General features: G+C 44.9%; 1 protein-coding gene across 1 annotated transcript in view; it reads right to left on the reverse strand.

Annotated features, from left to right (window-relative positions):
• The window catches only part of MPPE1 (metallophosphoesterase 1), a 33,563-nt gene extending 24,119 nt beyond the window's left edge, over positions 1-9,444 (reverse strand). The window contains exon 1 of the mRNA XM_050892780.1: positions 9,398-9,444. The gene's annotated coding sequence lies outside the window, so the exon portion shown is untranslated. The remainder of the gene's footprint in view (positions 1-9,397) is intronic.
• Between the last annotated feature and the right edge of the window lie 114 nt (positions 9,445-9,558).

A 9,558-nucleotide genomic window follows, 5' to 3' on the forward strand; every position in this document is an offset into this window, starting at 1 on the left:
TAAAAAACATCCAGTCCCAGCTTGTCTCTTGGAAATTGTCATCAGTTTTATTCGCAATTTTATTTTCTGCGACTAACAGATACTGAGCGTGTGGGATTGAGAATACTGCCGATTACAGATCTGCATGGACACGTTTGTACATCAACGCACACCAAATTATGTATCTCTGCAAAAGCATATCCTGCATCTCCCACTCCCATCACAACCGAAGCCACAGTACAGGCTGCCCAAGTAATATCCACCAAGCCAGGAGATAACATCATGCCTGGTATTGCTGCTACCCAGTGCGGGGTTTTTTGTCTCCTTAGCGTTTGTGGTACTTGGTATTACTACTATTTGCTGGTTTTTGTCTTTGTATTTTGCATGTATTTTTGGCAGACCAGGCTGGAGGCATACGGGCAGGACAAAAGCATTCCACCCTCATGATGGACTGGGCCTTACAGATAACATACCAACAGAAGGCACTCACCAGCCACAAGATGATCACCCATCACAGGCAAGACTGACTCACAGCAGTGATTATTGACTGCTGCGCTCAACAGCCTTTGTTATTGGCAGTTCAAAACCTTCCCTGTTTGTCTCTCATTCTCGAAGTCTCAAATCTAAGTCTTCTTTTGTTCTCTGCATCTCCTGTCTTTGTATAAAATGTCGCCTCTCTTCTTACTTATGGCCCATCGCATGTTGCCACCTTTTTTTTTTGGTGTAAAATGTTGCCAGATGCCACCTCCCCCTTGGTCTTGACTATGTAGCCCACCTTATTGCAGAGCCTGGCAATTTTTGCGAGGAACCATTCATGCCTGGGAAGAGAAGGGGGAGATGACAGCAGCTTACTACCGCCTACTGCGGGTCTGCAACTTACCGACCACATGGTACAAGCCACTCGGGTCACAACAGGCTGCAAGTGGGAACTGTAAATGTAATCAGATTAAGGGAGGTGGCGCGCACCTCTAGCTCCAGGGCGCAACCCCAGCATCTCTCCTCCTCCGCCATCAACCCGGGTCAGCCGGTCACCCACCTGGCCAATCCTTGCACTTCGCACAGGGGTCACAGTGCAAGGTGAAAGCCGCTGTGCTGAGCTGAATATACACCAGATCCAAGCCGTGAGGCTGTTAACAACCAGAGAGTGCACAGGAGGGAACGATGTGCCCGTGCCGTTAATGGCTGCCAGAAATCCTCTCCGTCTGTGAAGATTTCTGTATTGGTTCCATAATTGCAGAAGCAGCCGCACAACACTGCTAATTCTTGGGGCCCATGACAAGTCACCTTGTCCCTAAATAGCCTGGCAACAAAACTGCTACTTTAATCAGCAACTAACATTGAGTAAATTAGCAACTGACAGTTCATAGTATGAAAACCAAGAAGTCACTTCTTGATAAAAATACAGCTGGATGAAACTGGCTACAGTAGCAGTAAAAAAAATAAAATAAAATCGGGAGGTATAATACCAGCCAGCAATGCAATGGTGCTGCAGAAAAAGGGAAAACCCATTTTCAGATGGAGTAGCAATATCCTGAGATGTAATTACTCAGTTCTATTCCGTTTTATCCAGCACAAACAAGATCTCAGGTGAGGTCCTGAGGAATCTAGAAAACAGGAATAACAATTACATGAGAGAGAAAATACAGCATATCAGGAAGGGCTGAAATAACTGTGTTTGTTTAGTCCAGAAAACTGAGACTGCCAAAAATCATTTTAACGGACTTTGTCTTTATCTTTGGTTATTGTAAAGGACAGTAATAATTGTTTCCCATGTCCTCTACAGGAGGATGAGCAGAAATAAAGTTACTTTCCAACAGAGATTATTTCAGCTGGATGACAGGGAAAATTTTCTTAATATCAAAGAAGAAAAATATACATAGTTCTCCCTCACTGGAGGTTTTAACAGATCAGAGAATGATCAGGCATGACTTTGGATACAGGTATATCTAACACACACAGCATACTGGCATACAGCAAGTAGACAAAAAAATCATTTTAAAGCCTCTTTTAGGCCAGCATTTCAATGATTCTATGTTATTAATTTAGAAGAGAACATGCTCTGATATAACAGTAACTCTGATATTTTGCAAAACTTTGTAAAATAACTACTTCAGAAATAATTTTTCAAGTGACAAAGGGAAGCTGTAGTATAAGACAGCGTGGTGGAGAAAGATGAGAACAGTGGAATCCAGCATACCCTATATACCAGTATCTCACTGTAGACAGTATGAGTAGGATAACAATTTTTTCCTCAATATTGGGAATGTCAGGAGTAGTCATAATTGCTTAATACCATACAAGGCAAGGCCACTTGAATATCAAGGAATAGTATTTTATAAAGAATGTGCAAGGCTCGCTAGGACTTACATTCCTATGGTACCCGGGTGTTTGGTCTTGGTTTGTTTTTTTAAAATAGTATGAGTGGAGCAGTAAACAAAAAGATGAGAAAGCACAGATGGATTAATTCAGGGCTTCTGCAGAAACTAGAGCAGGCATGGAAAGGGCCGCACTGGGCAGCACTCAGAGAACAAGCTAGACAGGTCAGAAGTAGCAGAGAAAAAAAGCCCACAATACGTCTTGGGTCATTCTCAGATGTGAAATCTGCAGACCCTGTTTCCCTAGCTCTTCTACAAACACAACAACTAGGTCTGGGCACACTGCCGCTCTCTTGCTTACCCAGGAGTTGACAACAATGCAGCAGCTATGCACAGTTTTTAAGACCCAAATATTTTCAGAACTCAAAAATTGTTACCAGCAGAATACCTTCTCTATTCTACAGGCTGGAAAACGACACACAGAAAAGTTGGGAAATGAGCCAACAGCTGAAAGGGAAACAAGAATTCCCGATTTCTGACCTAGAAACTGAGCTGCGCAGCCTCCCTCTGTCCTGCTTTTCCATGGCTGGCACGGGAATTGAAGATAGACGGAGGAAGCAGACAATAGCCAGGTTTCTCAACTATGCAGCTAGACATGCAAGGAGTTTGTGTAAGATTCAGATTTTACCAAACAAGTGCTGATCCAAATGACACAAAAAAAACCCTGCTTGTATCTTCAAACTCTTGGAATAAGCTACAGCTGAAGCTCTTGTAGGTTTTATCATGCACATTACGGTCAAACATTTTCAAAAGTGGTCATTGATTTTGAGTTGCTCCACTTCCAAATTAAAGACACTCGACAGATCCGCAAAAACGGCCCAAGGCTGGGTAGCACTGGACATCAGATTTTGAAGCATCCAAAAATCAAAAGATGATGTTAGCCTGCATGTATATACAAACCACAGTTTATACAAATGATAAGAGACTTTTGTGTACTTGATTAGGAAACATTAATTTTCCAGAGATACTAACAATACATGATTTTTAAAAAACTTCTCTGTGGCAGTAAATGTATGAAATGCCACTAATATGTTTACTTTCCACTGTAAACAATTACAGCAGAAACATTTCCCTACACTATTGTTCAGCTGGTCATTATTTTTTCCTTGCGTTTTTGTTTCTAAGTCAGCTTGGTATGAACAGAGACATATTCCATGCTGGCACACACGAATGAAAATGTTATCCATTCCAGCGGTGCTGAGCCTGCTACTTACTGCCAAACAGCAGGAGTGTGACCCATAGCACTATTTTTCAGCTACATGTGCACCAAAATCATTGATTTGTCAGAAAATACATGAGCATGGGACTATTTGATGCAACCCTACAATAACTCCAAGCGTAGCCTTTTTTCCACACAGATTAAAGGGCAGTATGTGTCCTTTCGACCCTCAGACACTTACTATCCTCATGAGATTTTCCAGGAATTAAAATTCTCCTGTGAAAATCTACATACCTTTCTAAAAACACATAAAAATTTCACCTGCCCCAAATTAATCTCTCTTTTATTCCATCCACCAGCTGTGTCAGCAATGACTCCCGAGTCCCTTTCAAGGCGGAAGATGGCAAAGCTCATGCAGTCCTTCTGCCCGTTACGTTCTTTGGCACAATCAGTGCTGCCAATCTCACAGGCAAACGCCAGTTGAAAAATCATGGAACAATCTCGAACAAAATGGCCAACACGGGAAAAAGGCCGTTTCTCAATCTTGTTTTGAGCTTGGGTCAGGAAGTAATAATCCCATTTGTGTTCAGGAGCCTTCCCTGAAACAGGGAGAAGCAGTCTGGCTTTCCCAAGCCTTGGCACAACCACAGAGGACAGCTAAATGCAAAAGTTCAGAATTCAGTTCAAAACATGAACATTTCCTGCATATCAAGACAAAAAGCACCAAGACCTGATTGGATTTAAGATGACTGTTTGCAGAATTAGAAACAAGAGATCTTTTCTCATAATATATAAGAATAAGAGGAAGTCAATTTAATCTTAAAGCTGACAAAACCAAACAGAGGTAATATTTATTAAACCAAGTTAGGCTACGGGGATCCCTGCCACAGCACACTGACAGAAGTTCTGTATCACCTCCAGTGACAGAAACATCAGGTTACAATACTACTTTGTTTTCGGGGGGGAGGGGGGGAGGCATATTATTTTCAGCATTTTTGGCAGATAATGTTCAAAATACAATACTGGCATGCATGTGGCAGAGACAGTCTGCCACTTCTCCCTTCAAGGCCAGGGAAAAAAACCTTTACCACCTATTATTCTACACCCACAGACATGGTCTAGGAAAAAGAGTAACAGCTTGGGACTGTATTACTTTGTCCACAGAACTCCCTCCAGAGAAGAAAAACATCTCTCAGTAGAGAATCAAAGGCACGTGCACCCCAGGAAATGTCTCACAGCCATACCTCCTGGAAGGGAAAATTTCCCAGGATGACAGAGCCAGTCTGAAAACTCCACAAAACACTGAAGGACGCCATTTTACCAGTAGAGCTGTCTGTCAGACCTTGAAGCCAAAAATCTCTATTTCCACATTAACCAATCCCCAGGGTAGATCTGAAAGGAGACTCCTGCACTATGTGTTTGAGACTATCTTTTGGTTAGTTTGTGGCAGGAGGGAAGATGCGGAGGGTGTCCAAGCAGCAATCCCTGGGCCTTCTGGACGTAGAGAAGAAAGGTGGTCAGAATATGACCCTGCATGACAGAAAGGGAACACAAGAAACATCTAATACACCACTTGGAACAGCGCATTAATCAAGTGTTATGTCATTAATGAGTCATTAGCGAGCATTATAAAAAACAGCGCCAACGTTAGGAATTCCTTTTTGTCTCTGATGAAGCAGAAGTGGGATCAGCACAGCTCTTCTAGGGAGTTCAGCAAGAAGAGAGAGCATCTCCTTATGATTTACCTTCCCTTCTTGTACACCCAAAAGGCAAAACAAAAATCTGGGCCAAACATCCTCTTTTATCAGCTATAAAATCTCTCCCTGCAACACTACGATTGCACTAAACTACTACAACATTGTAGTAGTTTGCACAAACAAAAAGCTTGTCATCTGGGTTACCTCTTAAAGGCAGACTCAAACTTCATTCTTTGTGAGATACTGATAACAGCTCCGGGGAAAAGGGCTAGAGACAGTAAACAACAATTTTATATGACTAATCCAATATAATCCTATGCTGGGTAAAAAGACCATCTGCATGGATTCCCACTGAAGTGCTTTAATAACAGCGCAGCAAGCCTCTGGCTGTCATGCTGAGGAAATGCTCTTTCGCACTCAGGCTAATAATTCTAAAAGATTACTTCCTCCTCCTTTTTTTTTTTCCCCCTCTCTGTTTTTATTAAAGCTGTTAGCCACTTGCTCTCCCACTTAATTCCCTATTAAGAGATCATCCATCAAACCTGTGAAGTGACAAGGATCCGCACTGGAAGACATCTGCGGATTTCACGTCGATGACCGGCTAGCTACAGAGAGGTCACCCTCCCTCTGCAAAAACTACAACTGATTTTATCGCATCACTGCAGCGTGCAATTACTGTCGAAGAAGAGAATGGCAAACTGTCAGCTGAGGTGTTATTAAACCAATTTCAGCTGCAGCAGCTTCCCCTCTGAGTGACCCTGCTTTTTGCACCGCGGACCGAGCAAACCGCAACAGGGATCTCCAGGTGGCACGCAGAGCAGCCGCGCAGATGAACGCTGCGCAGTGGTTTAGGACAGGAAGCGAAGGAGACTGCCACCTCCAGCTGAGCCACACCTAAGTCAGTAAGGGCTTCACACCCTGGGAGAGAAGGAAATTCACAACTACAATCCGTTTTCTGCTCTGAGGTCAGAGGGAGCAGGTTTTCCCCTCTGCTGAGCATTCATTGCCTCACGGAAGGAAGTCTGACCTCTACATGAATCTGGTCGGGGCTCAGGAGGATTCAGACAGATGAAGCACCCGAGAAACACTAGCATTTCAGGCTCATCCAGGACGAGCCTATTCCAAGTAGACGAGATTAAACACGTGGCGTGTGTGTAGGTTATGAAAGGCATGTGAGAGGAACTGGCTAGCGTTTGGGGTTATGAAAGATCAGAGGTTACGAAAGACCTTGGCAGTTATGAAAGATGAGCCGAGAGTCTGATCCAGCAAGGCAGAGAGTAGCCTTGACCTGCTCAGAGGTGAACAGACGTTCAAAATCACTCAGCAGCTCACAGGAGGAAGCTCACGCTGCCTGGCAGGTCTAGGCTAAGGAAGGCTTGAAAAAACTTCAGAGCAGTAATAAGAAAACAGTTGTCACAGACTAGGAGAATGATGAAGAGAAATATTGCCATCTGTTTATAGGCCTTAGAGGCAGCTGTAATTTTTTGCAAAATATTTTGAAGGGTCTTAAAATATTAGCTGCAGCCACTGATTTTCTAAGAAGTATTCTTTCCTGGCCTTTTAGTTCTGTTTTACATCTTCTGCTTGCCTGAGCCATATAGCTGGAATGAATCTGTAAAAACCGAAGGTTCATTCAGTTGATATTTTAGCCTCTCAAGTTCAGCCTTTGGTGATCCTTTTACTAATATTCTACCACCAGAATAAAGAGAAGGTTGGGGAAATTTTACTGAGCCAGATGGAGTTGCTTATTTCCCAAATGCCACTCAGACGTCACTTAGAAAGAGGACATACTCCTGCTTCGAAAAATATTGAGGAGAGCACTCCCCCCTCTTTGCAACAGTATTTCTCTGTGATGATGATTTTCTACAGTTACCTTCAGTAAGGATATTTCTGCATCCCGCCTACTACACTATCATTCACACTGCCCTGTTTTTAAAACACGAGTTAAACAGACCTTTCAAATGCCCCTGTGGCAGCCTAATCACAACAAACCTCCAGGCATTGCAGCAGACTTGAGACACATGGGAGGAAACCATCTGCTCTACATCAGAATAATATCTAGCCAGTTTCAGCAGAAGGTATAGACTGTTTTACTGTTGGCCAATTCAGTAACTAAAACTTCCTCTTTCAAGGAAAAACATAGAAAACACTTTCATTGTGGTCTGAGATGCTTCCTAGAACGCAAAGCCATGGTTAGCTGTAGATTTCCTTATTTACCAAAGTTAAAGCTGTTTTTACTACATCTCACCAGTACACACATCTCACCAGTAAATATGTTTACCTGTCTGCCCCAGCACAGAACCTCTCTAGGGAAGGTCCTGAAGCCACCTCAAGCTATGCTGAGCATGGCATCAATAAAAAGCACAAATTCTAAAACCTGGAGGAAGCTGAGATTAAGGAAGAACCCACAGCAATTCTGTTCCATACTATTCCAAATTATTACATGTTTATAGGGTTATTGCACTTCATGAAACTAAACGTGAGGACAAAGCAGATATGAGGTCGGAGGAAACGGGTGACTTAGAAACAGAAGAACCGGTCAGCAGAAGGATTGACAAATGTTTGGTGAGGATTTCTTCATGCAAAACTTCTTAATTTCATACTTCAAACAAACTTTAAAACTTCTGGTATTAGTTTCATCTTCTCAGGGTTTGTTACTGTTTTTCCTGATTCCAAATGGGGACTAGAAAATGTTTTGCTAAGTAGACCAACGGCCTTGCTGTCTTTGTGGTATCCACTGCCACAGTGCAGCTTAGAAATTCAAAGAATGAAGTTGAATTCTTGCACTACAATCCATGAAGTTTTGTCACTTATCTTAGAAGGAAAAGGTCCAAGCCTTTTATTTAAAAAAGTGTCTATTATTTTTGTGAACTATATGTAGCAGGAGTGTTATGTTCCTCTCATCCCAAAGTCACCTGTGTCCTACAAGAGAAACAGCTAAATAAAAGAAAATAGATCTGTACTTAGGGTCTGTTAGCTTAGATAGAATACGCAAGCCAATTAAACTTAGCCTAGTCCTTAAGTTTGTGTTCACATAAGAGATAGTCAGCAGTGGTGTTATGAAATTTTCTTAATGCAAACATGGTCACCACTAAAGCATCTCTATTCTATCCCTCAAAGGTCACTGAAAATGAAACCTTCGACCACAAAGCAGGTGCTGAAAGACAATAACACATTTCATAGACTCGATGTATTTAACGCCTTTTTCAAAAAGCTACGCTGACGGACTCTATCCCTGGACTCTCTGCTGCCCCATTCAATGCCAAGCGTGCATCAGAACAAGTCATTCGGAAAAGCCTCACTTTGGCAGATAAAGTGTATGTTCCCAACACTCAGTGTTGTAAGTATTACAGACCGGTTGCTCTAGTGTGTAAGTACATATTCATCGTAGGCCACCCTTTTTCTACAAGGTGGATCTAGAATCAGAATCACTCAGCTGTCTGCCACTGGTCCCCTGCTCTGCTGGCTCAAATGCACGGTAATTTGGCTTATACAGTTTCTGGAACAGTAGGCTCTTAATTCTCTTCTTCTCATCCTTGACAAATCCAAAACGACATACCAAGACAAGTGAAAAATCTAGAGGGCAATGTGTTGGTTACCACACACTTTAATTCCCAAGCACTAACAAGCTGCTGAAATTAAAAATCTGTTAAACCGCCTCCTTCTCCTCAGACCTTCCGCTCCCGGGGCCACTTTTCCCACACTTTTTCCCTTCGTTCTTGAGATGGCCAATGCTAGCCGTCAGCTTTTCCCCCAAAGCCCCGGTAACGCTGACGGCCGGCCTCCCGTTCCCCGGGATCGCCCTTCGCCTCGGACGCACAGGCAGGCCCCGGGCCTCCCGGCCCCGGCTGACAGGCCGCGCCCGCACGCAGCGCTCGGGAGATAAAAGGGCAGCGGGACCCCTGAGGGGCCGCTCGGGCCTGAGGGAACGGCGGCTCCTTATCTCGGAGGATAACAGCAACGCCCCAGGCTGGGGGGGCCCGGCCCGGCCGGCGGTAACGGCGGCGGCGCCATGTCAGGCGGGGCGGCCGGGCCACGGCCACGCCGATGGCGGCGGCGCGGGGCGGGCCGGGTCGGCGGCCTTCCCGCCACATCCTGCCCTCCGCGGCGCGGCCTCGGCGCTCCTCTCCGTGGCACACCCCCCCACCCCCCGCCTCTCCCGGCCCTTCTCCGCCCCCGGGGCTCACCTAAAGTCAGCGCCCAGCAGCCAGGCGCCGCGCTGCAGCCCGCCTTCCCCATTGATCGCGGCGGCCGCCGGGCCACCTCCCTCCGCCCCGCTCCCCTCGGCGGGGCGGCGCCGGGGCGCGGAGTGACAGCGGCGGCCGCGGCGCACCGGGAGGGCGGGAGG

This window comes from Gymnogyps californianus, chromosome 2 (assembly GCF_018139145.2).
Source record: "Gymnogyps californianus isolate 813 chromosome 2, ASM1813914v2, whole genome shotgun sequence".
NCBI classification, from domain to species: domain Eukaryota; kingdom Metazoa; phylum Chordata; class Aves; order Accipitriformes; family Cathartidae; genus Gymnogyps; species Gymnogyps californianus.